At 38.2% G+C, this 21,338-nt stretch overlaps 1 pseudogene across 4 annotated transcripts in view; it reads left to right on the forward strand.

Annotated features, from left to right (window-relative positions):
• LOC144469265 (cytochrome P450 9e2 pseudogene) overlaps positions 1–21,338 on the forward strand; it is a 104,664-nt pseudogene that overhangs the window by 58,933 nt on the left and 24,393 nt on the right. The window contains exon 2 of one of the 4 annotated variants that reach the window (XR_013493951.1): positions 215–233. The exons of the other annotated variants lie outside the window; for them this stretch is intronic. The product of XR_013493951.1 is annotated as a cytochrome P450 9e2 pseudogene, transcript variant X7 (transcript). Of the gene's footprint in view, positions 1–214; positions 234–21,338 lie in introns of those variants that run through there. 4 annotated transcript variants of the gene reach the window in all.

The following is a 21,338-nucleotide window of genomic DNA, read 5'->3' on the forward strand; positions in this document are numbered from 1 at the left end:
CTGTGAAACAAAAATATAAAAAAAGTAATAGAATATTGTGTCAGAAAAGACTTGAACAACGATTAGAAACATAGAGCAACGTTTAAAATTCAGTGGTCCTTTCTCGACCCTCCCTTTAAGCACGCTAGGGTTGAAATAGTGGACATAATGGTGTGTCCTGCGTAAATACGTTATCGCGCCCTCTTCTCATTCTAATTTCCATGTTCTAACGTAGTTTCGGAAGAAGGAGCCTGGGTCAACCGGTATCTGGAACGTCGTTAGATAATGTCTTCGGGGCCCGCCTGGGCCATGCCCGGCTTCCTGAGGAGGCAGCTTAAAAGGCGGGTAAATAATCCGTTTTCGCAGTCTAACGCATTTACTCGATCCGCGGTTATGTTCACTCTTGTGCACGGCTTTCCTTCGGAGATTGCTCGCGATAAGGAATTCACGCGAAACAAGAGATTCTTGGGCGCAATTGTCCTTTATTGCGCGGCGAATGTCCGCGTGCCTGCGAACACCGAAGCCCTTGGAACTGGCAAAATTATCTGCGCGAGCATAATCATTTATTACCGATACAGTTTTTACGAGAAAACAATATCGATATTATACCGAACGCAATTCTACGTTCGCGATAGAAATGAACAGATCTACTAAATACATGGGATCCCTTGATGTATTCGGCGTAAGGGATCGTTGTGTCATTTGACAGCGAGTTTGGACACGAAACCAAGCCTTTTAACCCTTTCGGTACGAGCGCCGGATATATCCGGCGTCCGCGCGACGACCGGTATAAATAACAGAATTTTATAGAAATAACTCTTAATATTTTATATAAGTACCTCTGAGTATCTCTTAAGCTACAAGCAACACTATTGTTAAAAAATGTCCTTTTATTAAGCACAGTTTTTATTTAACGCTTAGGAAATATCTTCTTATAATGGAGGACTGGTCATGTGCGGCGGCAATTTTCGGCGCGGGGCCTCGTACAGCGAGAGTGTCACGGCGGAAAGAGTGCTCGTACCGAAAGGGTTAATGGGATCCAAACGAGTAGTTTGATGAATTTCAAACTTGAAGCCCATTTCAAGAATTGTGCGATTTAATTTATTCTGTGTCTACCACCTTCTCGTATCAAATCAAGTGTTACATCCAAAATCACTGTCTTGATTCGTGAAATATATGTACCTCACACGCGATTCCTTTCCTTTTCTTGTATAACATCGCAAGTATTCAAACATATGTAATAAATAAATCGAAACAATTTAATACGGAATATTTTACCTTTTCATATTTTTTTATACGATTATTTACATGGTACTGAGCACAAAAACTGATACACAGTAAATAAATCAGTACAGAAAAATTGATACATAGTAACTAAAAAAAGCCTCAGGAACTGAAACATTCTAATTAAATTTTCATCTTTTAACCCTTTGCACTCGAGCGGTGACCCTGAGGCGCCATGAAAAATTATTGTATCACGTTTTAATTTTAGCACTATAATAATATCATTTAACACTATAATATTATAATAAATTCAGTAAATATATCATAGAAAATACAGTAAGTCACTTCAAATAGAAATACTCTAGGTCAGAGAGACGAATTTAAATATCGAATTGAAATAGCTCCGAGTGTAAAGGGTTAATAGCATAGTAACTCGCTCAAAAACTGTATCGTCCATTTTGTTAAATACTTTCTGTTCTTTATATATTCAAGGAATTAATATAAAAGACATCGAAATATAATTGAAATATTTTTGGAGAAGCGCGAAGTTATTAAATAGGAAACTATTTGATTTGTCAAAAACTTGAGACGTCGATTTAACGGGCACCGTAACTGGCCCGCTTGCCCCGGTTATTTCGCGTTTTCATTTACCAACGCGTCGAACAAAATTTCGTCGACGTCCTGTCGAGGAGAAGAAACCCGATCGGCCAGAACGATCCCGGCAGCGGTCACGTGTCGGGGAACAATAACCGGGACCGCTCGAAAACGAGAATCGACCCCGGAAATCGCGGCGGAGCAGCCTCGACAAAACGGTACCGTCCCCGATGTTATTATCGACGACGCCCGCCGCGCCCCGTTAAAGCTACAATTCCTTAACGACTTTTAACCGGAAGAGAACAGCCGGTACGGTGGACGACTGGGAATCCGAACGGTCCGAACTGGGACAGCAGAAGAGGTGCGCGGCCACGGGAGAAATTGAACAAGAAAAATACTTTCTTCCACGGGAAATTTCAATATCCTGGTTTGTGCTTTGCCTGCCTACCACCCGTACGATTCACCAGGGAGCAAGAGCCTGCCAGGGAGAAAGGAGAGAGAATGACACACAGATAGATAGAGAGAACAGAGAGAGAGAGAGAGAGAGAGAGAGAGAGGGAGAGAGAAAGAGTAAGAGAGAAAGAGAAAATGGCCGGTCGAGGGGGAGGTACGGAATCGCGGCCCTCATGACACTCTCGAGAGGTTCTTCTTCGTTCGTGACTCCAGTAGACATCAGGGGATCACTTCTTTCCCTTCCTTCTTTCTCAGTCGCTCTCTTCTCGCCCCTCCTCCTCGAGTGTCGTCCTTCGTATCGGCTAATTTAATTCTTAAACCGAGAGCAGGGGTGGCTGACTATGACGAAAAAAGAACGGGGGCGCGAGCCGTCGTACGGTGGTCGATTTTGCCAAAACACTGATTAAAACGTTCGCGATGTTCCATTTAAATTGATAGCATTTTTTAAAATAAGTAATCTGGAATGATATACAAAGAAAAATTGCTGCTTATCCCCGTCACTTCAGAACATTTATAATTAATAGAAAGTCGTGATTTATTAAAATCGAGAAGCTAATTTTTATAGAGGAGAGGATTCCAAATCCTAATACTTAACCCTTTGGACTCGAATGGTGACTGTGAGGCACCATAAAATTATTCTAGCACGTTGCAAAATAATCTCTATACTAACAAAGTTTGCATTTAAAACACTGTTAAGGTTACGTTATGTTATTACGAATGACAAGAATCAATTAAATATATAGAAAATATACTTTTTTTTATATAATATGGAAATACTATAAGCCAAAGAAATGACTTCAAATTGCCAGTTGAAATGGCTTCGAGTGCAAAGGGTTAAGATAGTTATTGATGTATTGATTAAACGAAATGGTTTGCATTATTAAATACCATTTAATTATTAAGTGGCATTTAATTTATTATTAAGGGTATTTAGTAATTAATTTTATCAGTGAATTGTCTTACCTCCGATATTATTATTTATTCCACGTTGCTTTCAATAACACAGTTCAGTAGCTATATATATTTGTTTAATACCTTGCACTCGGTACAATTTAGTACTTACATTTAATAATGCTAAATAACTAGGCTAAGTATTTCACAAGTTAAACTATGTATTACAAAACGTTAAATTTCCAAAAAATAATATTACAAGCTGTTGCCATTATTTTTTAACACGACTAAGTTGTTCTTCTAACAAAAACAACATAACTGTCTTTATTATAAAATTTATACAGAAACATTATACTATTTAACGAAATCAATATAGAACCTACAGAAGTATTACAATCGTTATGTAAAATAAATATAGCCGCAATCTGACTAAGTCTATTAATTAAAACAACTCAGTAATTGAAGTGTCATAATTTGATTAACATTGTTCACATAAGTATACCTACTCAAAACTTAAATTTTGTCAATTAAAACGACTTAACCTAGCAACACGATTCTTAATTCGCTCGTGTCCATGTCCACTGGATAAAAAGGCGGAAAGAAGTCACTTTTAGTGGTGAAAAAAAATCAATTTGAATAGTTCCAGCGGATGGTATTTCTATTTTCACGATTTCATGAAAGCGAGCAGGCCGTGTTTAAGCCGCCGCCAAATAAGCGATGGCAGTGTACATGCGGCTCGTATTAGCACTGGGGATTACGTTTCCCACCACAACAATGCTGCAATTTATACTGCAAAATCTGTGCTGGTATTTTTTTCCGCAATAAATATCGAAGTTATGAACTGAACTGCTCGATTGCATGATTTAAACGTTATCGAAAATTGGTCACTGTTATTAAGAATGTTGTATACTAATCTGAGATAACATTATTGCAGCAACGAATACGAAAAGGTATAAAAAGTAAATGGGATTATTTAGGTCAGAAAAAAGTAAAAAGCTTGTATAAAACGATATCAAAAAGATTGCTGTAATGCAACAACTGGGGAATACAATAATTGACAGTAACTGTAAAAACTGTAATACAAGTAAAATTAAATGCATCAAAATATTAATTTCATACCTTCTGTTCTAGTACATTGAAATAAATAGCCACAGTAAAGATGTACATAATATTTATATTTTAATAATAATAATAATAATAAATAGTCAGTTCATTTTGATATCTTCCTCTGAAAATTTCTTGTGATGTATATCACAAAAGTTTATTAAATACAGTGTACAAAGCGAACGTTTCTAGCACTTAAATATAAAAAATTACAAAATACATATATCGAATGTTTCATTCGTATCTCCAGCACTGTATATATCTGCGAATTAAGTATTTACTATAATGTACAATAACATCTCCGTTATAAAGAAGTAAACGGATAATTAGAGAATAGAGGAAAGTGAGCGGAGAAATAAACAGCCAGACTGAAATTTCCCTAACCTCTCGAAGATAAAAATTGTTAAAAGGAGAAAAATAAATCGTTAGATAATTCTCGTTTCTTCAAATTCAATCTGACAATATTTATTCTCCGAAAAGTGTACTCTAATAATTATAGTTAATAGATCAGACTCTAAGAAGAAGTAAAAGTACGAATTGCACTTGCAATTCTGCTTTGAACTGTTGACCCGTTAGAATCGCGCTCGGCACCACCCTCTGCGGCACGCGGTATACGCCCACGGACGTTTATGCGAACGTAGCGTATGCCAGCAGATGATAATTGGCGAACGTTAGTCCCGACCCTGGAGTTGCTCTTTCGAGACGTATTATTTTTCACAGACTCTCCACCCACGACGTTCTCCCGACGACCGTTTTGCGGCCCGGGGACACCGCTTGAAATTTCTTTTATGAATTTTACGAAGGGTCGCGCAACGCCGGGCTTCATGGGGATATTTTCTGCTTTATCGAGTATTTAAAGTCGGGTTAAACTTGCGAAATGGGGTTATTTCAGACGCGATTGCGCCGTTTCGGACGGTTTTAGGATTCTGGGGTGGCCGTTTGAAAAATCTCGGGGTTTCTTCGGTGGCGCGGTGCTTTTGTAATGAATTGTTGTAACGGCGGAGCGTTCGAAAATTGTAGCAAACCGGAGATCTAGACGATCCGAATTAATAGAACGAGCAGAAAATTGAATTCTTGGAAGCCCGTTGCGCGGCCGAGAAATGTCGAGGTTTCTCGCGAGTGTGTTTGCTGCTGGCTTGCCTCGAACTCTATTCGAATGCGGCATGATTTAATTCTGAATACAGGAATATTTGTGTTTTCAGAACAATGACGATACAATTCAAAGTGTAGAATAAAACTGTGTCATAATTGAAATCGTTCGTATATCAATGTTACAACAATTGATTTATGTTTTAAATATGTATTCGACTCGGTGGAATTTGAACGTATTTATTATTTATCGCGCGTATTATTTGCGATTTGATTTATTGTAATTACGAATGATTGGGGAGTAGTTGAAGCAAACGATTTATTGCAATTACAAATCAATTGTTATCTGTAGAACTAATTGAATTTTAATTACTTTTTCAAGAAATGTTGCGAATATTTTTTATATTACGGCTTGAATAATTTGATTATCTAATGTGTGGCATATTATTTTGCGGAGATGTTGGCGACAGAAGGTTTGAGTAACTTTTAACTTTGTCTATGATTAAAGCAAACTATGTAATAAATACTCGTCGAATGAGCGCTTTCTGAAAATGCGAATTAATTTTTCCGCTGAAAAATTCTGCGAATGTTAAATTTACGGAGTGTATCACGTTATCATTAAAAAGGTGTGAGATGATTCCCGGAGGTTGTTGTACAGTGACAGCGGCTCATTAGCGATAATATGTGACATAAGGCTGCATCGTTTTATTAATTCTATATTGAATTTTAATATCGTGCACGCTGCGTCAATAAACACGAATTGGCGATTAAATTGGTCGATGCGACAATTAAACGAAAACTAAAGCGATTGGCGACACGAGTGGACACATGTGTGACGTTCATAAGCATTTACTTATTGCTATTTATAATATTAATAATAACATCGTTCATTTCCCTACTATTATACTAAAATAATTAAGGAAATATTTACGAAAATCAAAACAATTAATGAAGGATTATCAGTCACAATTATGGCTAGAGGTTACCGTACTTTTGTTTTATTATTAACCATTGCATAAAACAACAAGATCGATGTAAAAAGAGAAATAAACGACAATTAACTGGTGATTAGAGGATTAATAAATATCGCATTTAGATTACTCATTATAATCGAATAATAACCTCGTTTGAGATCGCTTATTACAATTAAATAATAAACAGAAAATTAATCAAATGGCTTGCTGATTCGAATTGCTTCCATTCAAAACTTCGCTCAACTCGGCAGCGAGATGAAAGAATTATGAGTTTTACAAAACCAAAAAGCCAGCGAAGTCGCCGATACGCGCAAAAAGTTGTTTCACGTAAACGTTTCGCTGCACGACCATGTCGCGAATGATATTGACACGATATTGCAGCAGAGAGGGCGAGCTGGAAAACGTGTCCTAAATTTCCCCATGCACAGGGGGGTGAAAGTTGCGGAGCAGAATGCTTCACGCACGCGTAGTCTAATGTTGTTAATCTAGTATCACGCGGAAGAGTAAGTTCCTCGTTATTAGGTGAACTTTCGCTGCGTACAAGCAAACGTTGGGGGGGTAATAATATGGAGCAAATCGGTTCTTATTACGTGGGGAACGACGCGGGCACGAAGGCGCGGGTTATTTTTTTTTACTTTTTTTACTGGGAATAGGTGTGCTTTTCATTTTAACGCTCTCAAGCACCCGCTGAATGGAAAATTAAATCGCAGTTTACCCGGGGTGAATTAAAATTAAAGCAAACGTAAAACAATGTTTACGAATCACCTTTTGCGCCGGATTTCATTAAATTCAACTGGAATTGTTCCCTGCAGTCGAGTACGAAAGGAATCGATTACATTTGCACGGTTGCGTCGGGGACGTCTGTGTCCGCGTTTCCATTATTTTTCAATTACGTTCCAATTATTATAATTATTGATCGTACACCGGTGTTTCCCGTCGATACCGTAAAAACGCTGAAGAATTCCAGACGTACGGATCTGTTGCCGCGATGGAACCGTGAAGATAGTTATTTCAATTTTAATAACGTTTTTATACGAATGTTACGCGGTGGTAAAAATGGTGGCAAAGTAGTTTCTCGGAAATGTTCTTATCTTAATTTATTTTCAAAAATTTCTTCGTAGATATGCCTCGTTTTATCCATTCCCGCATACTGGTATTAGCTATATCTATACTTTGCCGCGTTTATTGTTTTATATATGTATATCCAACAACAAGCGTTCTTAAATTATTGTAACATGCATACTTATATATTTTTATACTATTATAATCAACAGAATATAGATTGAATAAATTCGATTGTATATGCCCTTTCCTTTTAATAACAATTTGAGGTTATGTTCTGACTTGAGCAATTTCTGGCATTATTTCTTGTTAAGGCATTATCTCTATGAACTGCTTAATAAAAGCTAATTAATATTCAGAACTCGATTGCCTCAACTTGCTCTATGCAAAAATATTTTCGAATTTCAGATGGGTACGCAATTATGCGAGAATAATAATTCCATACATGGCTGAAACAATCGTCTTCAAGATAGTCGACTTAAAAGAATACAAACATTTAATATACCTTATTCAATAAATATTGTGTCAATTATGCAAGAAAATAAATCAAAGGCACATATAACCCGGTCCTACTACCTTATACATACATATATAAGGGGGATTAACGTTGCAAATGGTTAGAAACATTTCGATCGCAATAAATTCTTACAAGAAAACGATACTTTATATTTACTGAGTATTTATAGCTACTTGAACGTTTAGATATTGGTGAGTAGAGAACAGAATTTGACTCAGACTTACAATTAATACTTATTACTAGAAATCATCTCCGCGAGTCTGACTCGTGACAGTACGAGGGATTAAATAACATTGGAAAAAGGAGATTAATTCAATCGGTTCGATAAGAATTGTTGAGCATAATATTGGGCGGTCAGCGTGTTAACAAAGAATTGGTTCGATCATCGAATGAAAAGAAGTAGGGAGAAGAGGACACAGGACGTCGGCGGCGTGGCGTGGCTGGCGTTTCCCGGGGAAATGGGCATCTCGCGAAGACGATTACTTAAAGAAAGCGAATACTTTTATTGGCTCGTTCCTCGAGCGTTTCCTTCGCCCGGACGTCTCCATCGCAAATGGTTTCGACTAAAGTACCATTAAGCGGAAGTTTCGTTGAACTCTGGATACCGGCGCGCTGGTCTCGAAAACACAAGGAACTATCGCCGGCAACGGGAGGGGGGGGGGGGGGGGGGGGGGAGAAGAAAAATTCGTAGCCCGGCGAGGACAAACACGCAAGGCGGACCCGTGAGGTCCGAACGTAAGCGAACTATGCGGATCGAACGCCACCAATGAGCCGTCATGTTGTTTCTGGTCCGGTAATAAGAGAAGTCACTCCCCCTACGGCCGCAAATAGACTAGAAAACTCTAATGAAGACGTGCCAAGAGTTTATCTTGGAGGCTGGTACAGCGGCGATTGTTCGATCCCTCAGGGACGATGATTTCACGTTCCTCGGCTGTCCTCCCCTCCCCTCCCCTCCCCAACACCCCTTCGCCCAGCGCTCCGGGATCCGTTTCCACCATCGGCGAGGTCCTCTCCGCCCCGGCTCCTCGAATCTTCTATCTTAAATTGATTTACTTCCGATTCATGCCAACCCTCTAACCTCCGGCCTTATGGTGTTTGTTGGCTGGTTGAAAAGTGGACCGTTTTGTTCGGATTTCGTGGAGGCCCGAACGTCCCTACACGATGAACACGGGTCCCTCGTCACGTCTCTCGCTACCACCGTCACACATTCTATGGGACGTTCATCAGCTCCGTAATAGGTGTACAAGTTAATTTTTTTTTTGGAACATTGTTCTTTTTATAAATTATTAAATTATTTTTTAATCGTCGATGTAATTCGTAACTGTGAATTATATTCTCAGTACAAGCTTTTATATTACAGAGATTCAAGATAACATATTAACCATTTAAGGTCTATAAATACAGAAAGCATTCGACACGTGTACATTTGTTAAGGAAAAAGCGTTCATGAAAATCGGTGTAAAATTGATTTCACGATGTCGCTCAAGTATCTTCGCTGCACGTGCTTTTAAACTGCTTTTTATTAATGTTTCGGACCACTGCTTTGAATTGTACAATAGTTTTTATTGTTGCGACGCGGCACGTTTTGAATGAGACGCGTGGAATAGATGCAGGATGACAAACTAACTGCCAGACTACTGCGAGTAGTTAAAGCAGTTATTGATCATATAGCCGGACACACAGATAAACGCGATTTTTAATAAGCTTCATTAACTTGTTACGAACTTCTTCAATCCATTACAATAGAATTCCTAAATGTTCATTGTACGTGAATATATATAGCCCTAAAATAAAGTTATGAAACTTTTAATCGTTTCCTATCCAGTGTCCAAATATTTATGCATACTGGTATATACATTTTTAAAATAATAAAACTATAAAAAAGTGGAAATTGTTGAAAATTATAATGTATATTTCAGAACCGGTTTACCGAACAACGCTTCACGAGAACATAAATTAAAAAGTGACACTGGAGCGCTGTCGTTCATATATTCCAATAATCATTCAAACTTCAATCGAATCATCTTACGCAAAATTTGAAAATCATACATTAGCATTTCGGATCTGATATTCCATCGGGCGTTGTCCTAGCACGAATCGTTGATAAAGCGCGAATATGTCATATCATCGGTGCTTTCCGAGGATAATAATATTTGGCGGGAAGAAGAGTATACGTTTCATTACTCGGTAACAAGTGGAATCGATTGAACCGCGAATCGAATAAACGGCAAGCTGAACTTTCGCGGAAACATTAGCCACGTACCCAATCGCAGATGATCTGCCCTGATGAGGTTTGAAGCGGCTGCAAATCATATACCGGCCGGCGAAAGGCACAAAAACGCTGGAAATTTCGCGGGCATTGTTTCGGATCCGTCGCGAATCGAATACAGAATTAGTGTCCACAATTACTGCGCGAAATCTCGTGCAATTTATGGCAGGCATGAATCGAGTCGTTCGCATTTATAACATATGGAAATCAGCGGGCTTTTAGACCGGCACGGATCTGCGAAATACAATCCGTATATCAATGGGACGTTTGTCGTCGAAACAGTGGCTTAAACGGAGCCAGCGGCCTGATATATTCCTGACAAATTATCTTCTGATTTTGACCGGCGAATAATCGCGGAAATTCCTTCCGCCGTTGGATAAGAGCCGCGGAATAAATAACTAGTCGCGAAGGGTATTGAAACGCGTTTCGTTCACCGGCAGCAGGCAGTCATTTGACACGGCGAATTAATGTGGCGCGATGCTTTTGGAATTGAAGTTACTATAACAAATGTGCCGCAGGTTTGCACCCCTATTTGTGAATTATAGTCGTTTAGGGTGAGTTCTGTTCTAACATGGATAAAAGACTATAATAATAGCTATTTTTAACCACTGTACAGAACGAGGTTCATACAAAAATCGACCTTTCAATTGCAATATTTTTCAAAATCGGTATTTAAATTGTTGAACATATATACATGTTATAATCTATAACATGAGCCCTTATATATAGTTAGTTGTAGACTGTATTGTCGTTAATCAATTTATAAATTATAACAAAATATACACGGAACAAATGATAATAAAGTAGAACAAGTTAAGTACTGAAAATAGAAATAAAATGGAAACAGGAAAATTAAAAGATCTATTAGATTTGTAGAAAAATGTAAGTTACAGGTTATTATTTTATTTTATATTTTTCATTTTCTTTAGGCAGTACTTCTATAATTTAATTTGTTTATTATTATAGATATTGTCAATTTAAAAACAAATATCGATGAATAGATATAAACATAATTAATTTTGAAGATGTCATATGTTGTAAATCAAGAAAAAGTTATATGCGTAGTTAAAGATGATGGGTTTTGATTGTAAAAAGATGTCAATAATCATAATCAAAATAACACAGCAAACAACAACTTTGTACAAGAAAATTAAAAATTGATATATAGTGATCAATATTAATATAGCTCAATGTAATATAGAAATAATATTAATATGGTATTGAAATCAGCATGAAAATTATAAGCTCTGATCAATAAAATCAGGAAATACCTCAATGACTGAATCATTAGTGTCATAGTCTATATTATTAGTTTCGTAGTTTCATTTGATGATTTATGTGTGTTTCGAATGCAACATAGTTTCAAACAATTTTGTAATGAAATTTATAGAAAATTCTGACACGTCATTCGCAAGAAATCAGTGGAGGGCGTGATATTTTATATTTTGTAGTGCAGAAGTAGCATTAAATCGTATTATTCACGTACAAAAGCATGTCCCGAAATGTTAAATATTTCTGTAACATTGAATTTCGAACGTGAATTTCCGTTCGACGGTACACGTTGGAACAAGATATTAATTGTTGCATGAAATTTGCAATGAATCATTAACAACTATGACCCTGTACAGCATAATCAATATTTGGTATGTAAATAACACTTTCATAATGCTGGACGTGTCAATTAATGCGTAACCACTTTTTGTTCTACACAGAAATTGCATTTCGCTAAAACCCAAATTTTAGTAGATATCTATAACTTATATACGAGGGAAAAAATTTGTCTGACTCGTGATTATAATTTCTAACAATAACCTGTTAAGTATGTATGTTATTTCGTCTCTTTCTCTAGTCGAAATAAAATTCTGTCGTTTGCCACTAATATTTAAGCGCTGAAGCAATTGCAAGCACACTATAAATATTAATTTTATTTCTCATCTAAGAAATTATTCCAATCAAAAATTATTGTAATATTATTTGTAATTCATTGTAACTGCAAAGATAAAAGTACTGTAAGCGGTTAAAGTCATTGTACAGTAAACAATGTTTTAAATTTAAATCGCCCGAACCAATTATAACAAAATTATTACTTATTAATAGTCGTTAAAATATTTTCGTGAGTATGAGTTCGTTTATTAATAATTATATATTCGGAAGCACAACAACTTAAAATCGACGACAATAGCTGTCGAGGCGCCCAGGCTAAATTACACTGAATTATCAGGATTGGTATTAATCGATGTGGAAGGAGGCTTGCATTTGCTTCTCCACCGAGAACTTTGGAAAGACGGCTCTCTAAAAAAAGAAGAAATATCACGTAGATCATGGGAAATTCGAGGCGAAATGGAAATAGGACGAAATCGTTCTCACCGAGAGCTGTCCGCACGTAACATTTCGTCCGGGAGGACGGCTCGAAAATTGTAGGCGTCATTACCTATTCAGGCGCATCAGGTCGGCTTGAGATATTGAACTGCACTATCCTATTTAAATATTCATGAACGTCATTGTAATCGACGTAATACGGTTCTAGCGTAATCTCACGTGTCAGAAAGTAAATAGGCATGCATTTTCAACCGGTGATTTGGCGACTGATAAAATGCCTGCATATTAAATTCCGCTAAATCGTTGATTACCTGTTGGGAGTGCAAGGGAAATGCTAACTAGCCTAAGTAATAATCGTAGTACAGGTTATATCGGGTTGAATGGAATTGACATAAACGAAAGTAACGTAAAATTAACTATAATTGGAAAGCGATGAGGCGTAGTGCATGATTGTGTTAATATTAATTAATATTACTATTAATATTAGATTGTAGCAGAAATAAGTTCGATTGCAATTATAGTCATGTTTCGATTATGAAAATACTGTTACGACTATTTGAAAATGCACGTTATTGTGATTAACATTTCTACTGTTATATTAGTAACTACACGAATTTTATAAAATTATGATACTTGATTCGTTAGATCATTCATAGACTGCAGATATTTATGCAAAATAAAGATTATTTTTGGCAATTCCAACGGAAAGGAATCAGATATTAATTTCTTCCTCTCTTTTAATAATTTGAGTGAGTCGAAAATAATATATACAGATATCTCTAAATTCGTTCAATATTTTCATTGTTTTAAATTTTAATTAGCCACTTTCATCATAAATGCATAAAATCCGCCATTTACTCATTAAGTATGAAATGCAGGCTTCATAATATTACTAAAAAATCTTCTTCAACGTTCTTATTATCTCTTTTGCGTTTTCTCATAATATTTGTAAAATTTAAGAACATATTAGCATAAACATTAATTTTCAGATTTTCAAATGCATTTACGATTATTAAATCATATTTATGATTTAATGACAAATATATTTATATTTGTTCAATTGAACAGATATTGTAACAAAAATATATATAAATATATAAACAATTATATATAAATATTCATATTCAACATTGATCTTCATTCATTTAAATGATGAATTTCTACGCAACGTTAGTTTTATTTTCGAATATTCAAGTATACAGAACACTTTATTCGATTCATAAGTATTCGAAGATTTATCGATTTTACAGAAAGTCCCATATCTAATCTACATGATGTAACGTTATCTATATTGTAGATCAATTCATGGAATACCTTATGACATTGTTATTTCAATTTGAACTCCTGCTATGATGACTCAATAATTAGTCAATTGATAAGTTTAGATCATGAGGAAGATATAGATAAGAACATTTGTTAATTTCACGCAGCAGTTAAAGCCATTCTCACTTAGCCACTACCTTACTTACAGAGCCACTCGCACTGACTTCCCGCTCCACCTCACCGGTAACCAATCCGCGTTCGAGCTTCCTTTCCGAGAAGCTATAAAAAGGGTACAAAACTTGTAATTTTTAGTATTCTGATTTTCGAAGTATTCCTGATCGCCACATCATCGCTCGTATATCGACAAATCAACGTATCTTCAACATCGTCTCTTATCCAACCAGAGTCAGGTTAGATACATTCAACTTTCACCTTAGACCATCGAACTTTGTTTATATTTATATAACACTTCAAGTTCAGTCTTCAAGGTTCGGACACGCAACACATCGATCAATTACTACATTCCTGCAGTTCGACTTCGTGGTTAATGTAGCGATACATTTTAGACGCAAAAAGGAAAAACAGCTGCTCATCTTTAGATAGAAGGACAACGCTTCTAACCTATTACGTCATTCACGATACACCCATACATCTTGGCCCTTCGAGCCGGATACAGCGGCCTACAGTTTTTTGGTTCATCGGATTCGGTTACCTGTGGACGACTTGGAACGAGAATTCCACGTAAGCAGCTACATTATTTAGTTGTTTTTATTCCATCCTTCAGTCGCCATGGACACAGAGAACTCGCAACGCATCAAGATTCTCCGTCAAAAGAGAAGAAGCATCAAGATGCAACTGACGCTGTTCGAGAAATATCTGCGGACATACCAGGATAATCCCAGCAAGACGGCATTAATCAGCAGGCTGCAACGCCTAAAGGAAGTCCATGCTGGTTACGACGACGTCCAAGCCGAGTTGGAAGTCCTTGAAGAAGGCGTGGACCAGGAAGACGAGCGCGACACCACGGAAGAGCGCTACATGGAAGCAGTCATCCAGGCCGAGGAACTGCTTTCAGCATCCAGCGGCACTGCTTCCTACTACACTACCACGCGACAGTATTCTCCAGCATCCACTCATGGATCTGGAGTGTTCGTCAATGTTCGTAAGGCCGACTTGCCAAGCTTCGACGGAAAGCTCGAGGACTGGTTGTCTTTCAAGGACACATTTTCCTTGAGGATCCGCAGCCAGGATGCACTTTCCAATGTCCAGAAATTGCAATGTCTGCGATCGGCATTGTCCAGTGACGCTTTCAAGGTCATCGAGGCAATACCCATCACCGATGCCAATTACGTACATGCGTGGCAATTGTTGGTAGATAAATATGCCAAAAGAAGGCTCCTTGTCACACGACACGTGGACCTTCTGGTCCAGACAAGGCCTCTCTTCAGGGAAAATACCGACAATATTAGAGCGTTCGTCAACCATGTTCAGCATCATTTGGGATCGCTTAGAAAACTCCGTGTTCCAGTCGAACACTGGGACACGCTCCTCCTGTCTATTCTGCTGCCAAAGCTCACTCACCAGACCAGGCGTGTTTTCAACGGGACATTAAAAGACACGGAGCTTCCAAAGATCGAAATGTTGTTGAAATTCCTCACGCAACGAGCGAGGAACCCGGAGACTACTTTAGCCTATTCTCTACATCAAAGACAGCGGCCACGCTCCAGGCATGTATCGTCGGTACCTCTCAAACATAGAGAAATTCCGATTTATGAATATATTTGAAGATGTGAGGATTGGTAGCCTTGATTGGAAAAAGCCTTGCGGCATAAAAAACCCCATAAAAAAGTACTAAACAAAGAATTTACAAAAGTCTTTACATTACGCGATGAAGGTGCGAGCGTTGTTACATTGTTTATGGTTTGTACGTTGTATCGATTGATTTTAGTATGTATTGCTGTATGATTGACAGATCTCGTGGTCTGTCTGTTTTGTTTTACGGACCTCGTGGTCCGTTGCTGTATGATTGACAGATCTCGTGGTCTGTTTGTTGGCGGAACTAGTGGTCCGATGGTTCGACTTGGATTGCTCCAAGCGAACGCTATTTGTGTATATTGTTGTGTATGTATTGTTGTGTGTATGAATTATAGTTGTGACTACAAATGATATGACTCGATATTATTCACATTACATTACACTAATAATCGCGATCCAATTTACTATACTACTTCGCTGATCCTTGTCCGGTGAATTCTTGCGCGTGACTCTACTGAATGCCCGTCTCGAACCGTGTCTAACTGCGTTCAGATGCGTTCTGAACTTTCCCGTATAAAGAACCAAGAATTTATAGCCGGCTTCCTTCGCTTTCTTTTCTGAAGGACTCGGAAAAATCCGGCGCCGAAAAGTCGCCCGAATGTTTAGTTTATGGCCCGCTCGTGTCTATCTGGGGACCGACTCGCGCTAGCTACGAACAAAAGGGGTCCTGTGGTGACCGCGTCCCGGGTCTAAGTGTCTCTACGGGACCGCCGCTACGAACACTTGACGTGCTCCCAGATTCGTGCTTCCCAGTTCGAGTCAGTTGTTGGCAACGATCCCACAAAGATACACCCTTGCCGCTCGAGGTGTATCTGGTAGCGACCCGGTGATGAAAGAGGCATCGGCCAGTCCACGGAACCAACTTCCTATCTAGTGGCGACCCGGTGATGATAGAGGCATTGGCCAGTTCACGCAAGTTCCTCCTAGCAGCGACCCGTTGACGAAAGAGGCAACGGCCAGTCCACGCGTTTCTTATCTAGTGGCGACCCGGTGATGAAAGAGGTATCGGTCAGTCCGTGAACCATCCCTACACCTAGTGGCGACCCGTTGATAAAAGAGGCATCGCCCAGTCCACGCATTTCCTATCTAGTGGCGACCCGTTGATGAAAGAGGCAACGCCCAGTCCACGTATTTCCTATCTAGTGGCGACCCGGTGATGAAAGAGGCATCGGCCAGTCCACGCATTCCTCTCAAAATATCCGCTCATTTACCTCCGGCCACGTGTGCAAGTGGCCCTCGGCTCGTAACTGCGCGCATCGCTTTGCTCCAATTGCCTGAACAAGGGACACACACCTGACCAGTGCTACTCATCACGCTGCAGGATTCTATTATCCGCCGTATTATTCGTAACAAGTATTCTGATTTCCGCAAGTATTCTTGATTATCCGCCGTATCATTCGCAACAAGTATTCATCATCGCTCGTATAGCGACAACAAGTATTCCTGATCGTCATATCATCGCTCGTATATCGACAAATCAACGTATCTTCAACATCGTCTCTCATCCAGCCATAGTCAGGTTAGATACATTCAACTTTCATCTTAGACCATCGAACTTTGTCTATATTTATATAGCACTTCAAGTTCAGTGTTCAAGGTCCGGACACGCAACACATCGATCAATTACTACATTCCTGCAGTTCGACTTCGTGTCGTTACTGTAGCGATACATTTTACAGGCAAAAAGGAAAAACAGCTGTTCACCTTTAGTTAGAAGGACAGCGGTACTAATCTATTCCGTCGCACAGCGTAATCGGCCTTACAACCCGATAGATAGTTTATACCGCGGAACATTAGTACCCGAGGTGTTCACGCAGAGTACCTCCCCTACACACTACATGCTTAATTTTGTAAAATGCATGATCGCTAATGACTTAGCACTTAATGCGACCATATTAAAATAAATTCTAAATAAATAAAAATCAACAAGTAAATAAATAAAAATAAGAGAACCGTAATACAACTATGCTGTCTGCAAGAAGCGGGTGCGTCGAAATCTCTCAAAGAAGCGAACGCGCCGCCGGTCGACTTAGTTAATTAGATTAATGAAAATTACGCGTAGGAAGGAGCGTCGAAATGTCGCCGGAAGTCGGGTCCGCTAATCTTTATGCCCTTTTTCGACCGCGCTGGGATTAAATTCGCCAGCTTCCATATTCTACAGCGGCGCGGCACGGCTCTTATTTCGCCGCGGGTTATTTAGCGGCTTGAACTGAAATAAATTCGCGCGGGGGAAATTTGATTTGCTAATTTGACATCGGTTTTCATCGGCCGCCTTCGTCGTCGGCGTCGTCGCCAGCACACGTCGCCGACGGATGGACGGACGGACGGACGGCGTTTTGCCAGGGCCGGGGCGGTCTTCGCCGAAAACCGTGCTCGCGCGAGCCGTTGTCGTCGTCGGCCCGCGCGTCGCGCCCGCCGTTGGACGCAAGAACAATAGCATTATAATTATAATTGCAGCATACCGGTGACGTAAACAGCCCGGCTTTGTAGCGACGCGCGCGAACTTCTTGCTATTATTAAATGAGGCGCGGCTGCTTCCAGCTATCTAGCCGACATTATTACGGAACGCAATAATAGCGGCTGTGTAGAGCAAAGGCTTTCCAAAGTCGATCTAAGACAAATTAGACGAGAATGCACGCGCGTCTACGTGGCCGTCTGCTGTTGCAGACGCTATCGATGCGGTCGGCTTTGTGATGCTTTCGTCGTGTCGCCGCGGCGGAATCGGAAGGTTACGATGACCGAAATACGTATCAGCTGTTCAACCCTTTCCGTTGCAATAACGAGTCAGACTCGGGATAAAGATTCCATGCGAGATTTATTAAATATGAATATTATTCATTACTTTTAAATCGAAATCAAATTGTTATGTTGTCACAGTCGAGAAGCGGAAGTAAATAAAGACAATAAAAGAAACAAAGATTATTTGGTTCCATTGAGGAAAATGTTGAAGACAAATAAGTGCTAACCAACGCAGCGTGGAAGAAGTCCTAATGTTAGGGGTGAAGACAGGACATCCGCGGGAAAATCAACTATTATTAATTTTTCGGACGAAATTTTTGATATATATGCATTTCTATAGAATTTTTTACATTGATTCGAATTATGTTCACACTTGTCAACTCTTTCTTTTTAATAAACAAATATTTCTTCGTGGAGAAAGATCGGATTGAAAAATACAAATCTCTTCTATGTCACGTACACAAAGCGCAGGAAAAGTTTCAGCTTGAAAACTTTATTATTGTTCGAGTTAGTTTAATTTTAATGATAATTGTTGACACTACGGTCGCCTATGTACCTACAAGGCTAATAATAATACTTTATTTTGATCACGGCTAGGTATAGAAACTAACGAATACAATATTATTCGATACCATCTAACAAGTTTCCAATCGACTAAGAATTTATCAATTACGATTACCTGTTTCATTGTCTTCATCGCCATTTAATTTCTATGCAATTTAAAGCACTCGAAAATGTCCATTTTTCTTTAACATTCAATTTACGAACTCCGTGAAAATAATGCGTTAGGTATCTTTTAATTTACGATTATTGGGATTGTAAAAACGTATTTATGCTTTATTTAATCAATAAATCTGTTCCTTGGAACAAGTATTATAATTTCAAGCGACGTAAGAAATTCGAAATATATGTATTAGTCTTTAGTTCTTTGTTAACCTATCGTTAAAGAAAGGATTTATATATTAGTTGTATGATCAAGTAAACGTCGATATAACGATACAGATTATTTCCATAATTACAATAAAATTTGAACGCTTGTAAAACACACTGATTGAGATATGGTCACGAATTACATTGTACACCTATTTAATTAAAAGCTGCAATTATAATAGTGTATAATAATAAGCATATAATAATTATGTAATAACAAGTATATAATAACAAGTATATAGTAACAAGTATATAGTAACAAGTATATAGTAAGTATATAATAATATAATAAATATATAGTTAGAAATTTCAAGTATTAGCAGATATTATTGTAGTAGTGAATACGATTAACCTTGCTCGCGAAATATAATAATCGAAAATGTTGTTTCAGCTTCAACATTTTTCCCGCGCGTTTGTTAACTAAATCGATTAACTGAACCCATCTATGGAACTTGCCCATGCACCCGATTGGAAACGTAATTATTGTAAGCTGTAGAACGCGTCGGTTGCCATTTGCGTTCTACACGTGCGTTCATTTATATTATAAAAAGTTAGGAAATAATAATAGCCAGCAAATGTTGGCAGTTTAGTGATAAAAGCAGTTATGGTGGCTGTCGAACACGTATTATTTTAATTCTAAAAATCATTCGATAGCATTGAATTAATTTAATTACAACGAAATGTATCCTATATTTTTAATGCGTTTTTAAATATGTTCCTAGAAAAACAACCAAAAAATGTAGAAAAACAAACGTTACGTTTTAGCTAAGGAAGTTTCTAAAATTGCATATTTCAGCATAAATATTCATAATTCATATATAATTAACATGCACGTATTCCCATGAAGTATAATGCAAACAGTGAAATATAAACACTAACAAACCAAAAATTTGTTATTCTTAGCGATGATGCGTACGAAACCAATTTCCGAAATCGTATTTTTAGACAGTTTAAAAATATAGGACGATATATGTATAAGTAATAAATCATTATAAACAGATTATTGTTTCAGAATAATGAGAAAATATGTTATCCCATCATATAATCTACATACTTTTCAACAAATATATTCTAAGTTCCTTCAAGGTTTCAACATATATCACATGACACGATATTTGTAACTTCTTTCTTTAAACATTTATACCAAAAGTGCGAAGGTGGGATAGAAAAAGTGACAGTAAGAGATAAAAACAATGCTGTTAAATTATCTTCATCGCAACAACATAATTTACGGAAGAGACAAACATTTATATGTTACAAAGATTTAACATTTCGTATACGCCAGCTTAATAAATGAAAAATTAATTTTCAAATCTGGGCAACAAATATTTCCGTGATCCAAATATTCAGGGGCGACAGTTCAGGTGTTAACCCTTATCACTTGAATCATTTTAACTGGGAATCTGAAATAATTTTCCAGTTAAAATGTCTTCGAGTACAAAGGGTTACTATTTAATTGAATTGAATTAATATTAAATGTAACAAAGTGCACTTTGTTTAAAAATTGTTTAAATATAGATTTTATTATTACAAAACTTTTAGCGGTGTCTCAGAGTTACCACTCAAGTGCAAAGGGTTAAAAGGTACTCGAGTATTTTCGCGAACGACTGTGCTTTGGCGCGTTGAAAATCGGTTTCATGATGTTCGGTGAAAAGGATCAGGAGGAAGGAGAAGACGCGATGGGAAAAACTCGCAAGGATCGCAAATTTGTTTGGAGCACTCGTTTTTCGCGGGGCCGCGATTATCGTGATAATTGTTTCCGAGTTTGCTGCGCGTACTCGGCGTATCTCTCTCTCTCTCTCCCTCTCTCTCTCTCTCTCTCGTCAATCGATCGTCTCGCCACCGCCAAGGCAAATACAAGGCGTATAAAGGAGCGCCCGTTTAAACCTGAATGCGTCCCGCGGGACGTGTGCTAGCGTCGTCGGTAATAAATATGTAAAGTACGGTTTACGAAGTGTATGTGGAAACACACGCCGCGGCCCGTATCCGGCAACCGGTCTGCTACTTCTAAAAGTGCATACGAACGACCTTATCGCGTAGTTTCCCAAAATGGATTACCAATGAGGAATGATCGATAGCGTCGCCGAGAGATACGAAAAAAAAAGAAGTTAGGCTG

Source organism: Augochlora pura, chromosome 4, assembly GCF_028453695.1.
Source record: "Augochlora pura isolate Apur16 chromosome 4, APUR_v2.2.1, whole genome shotgun sequence".
Taxonomy (NCBI): domain Eukaryota; kingdom Metazoa; phylum Arthropoda; class Insecta; order Hymenoptera; family Halictidae; genus Augochlora; species Augochlora pura.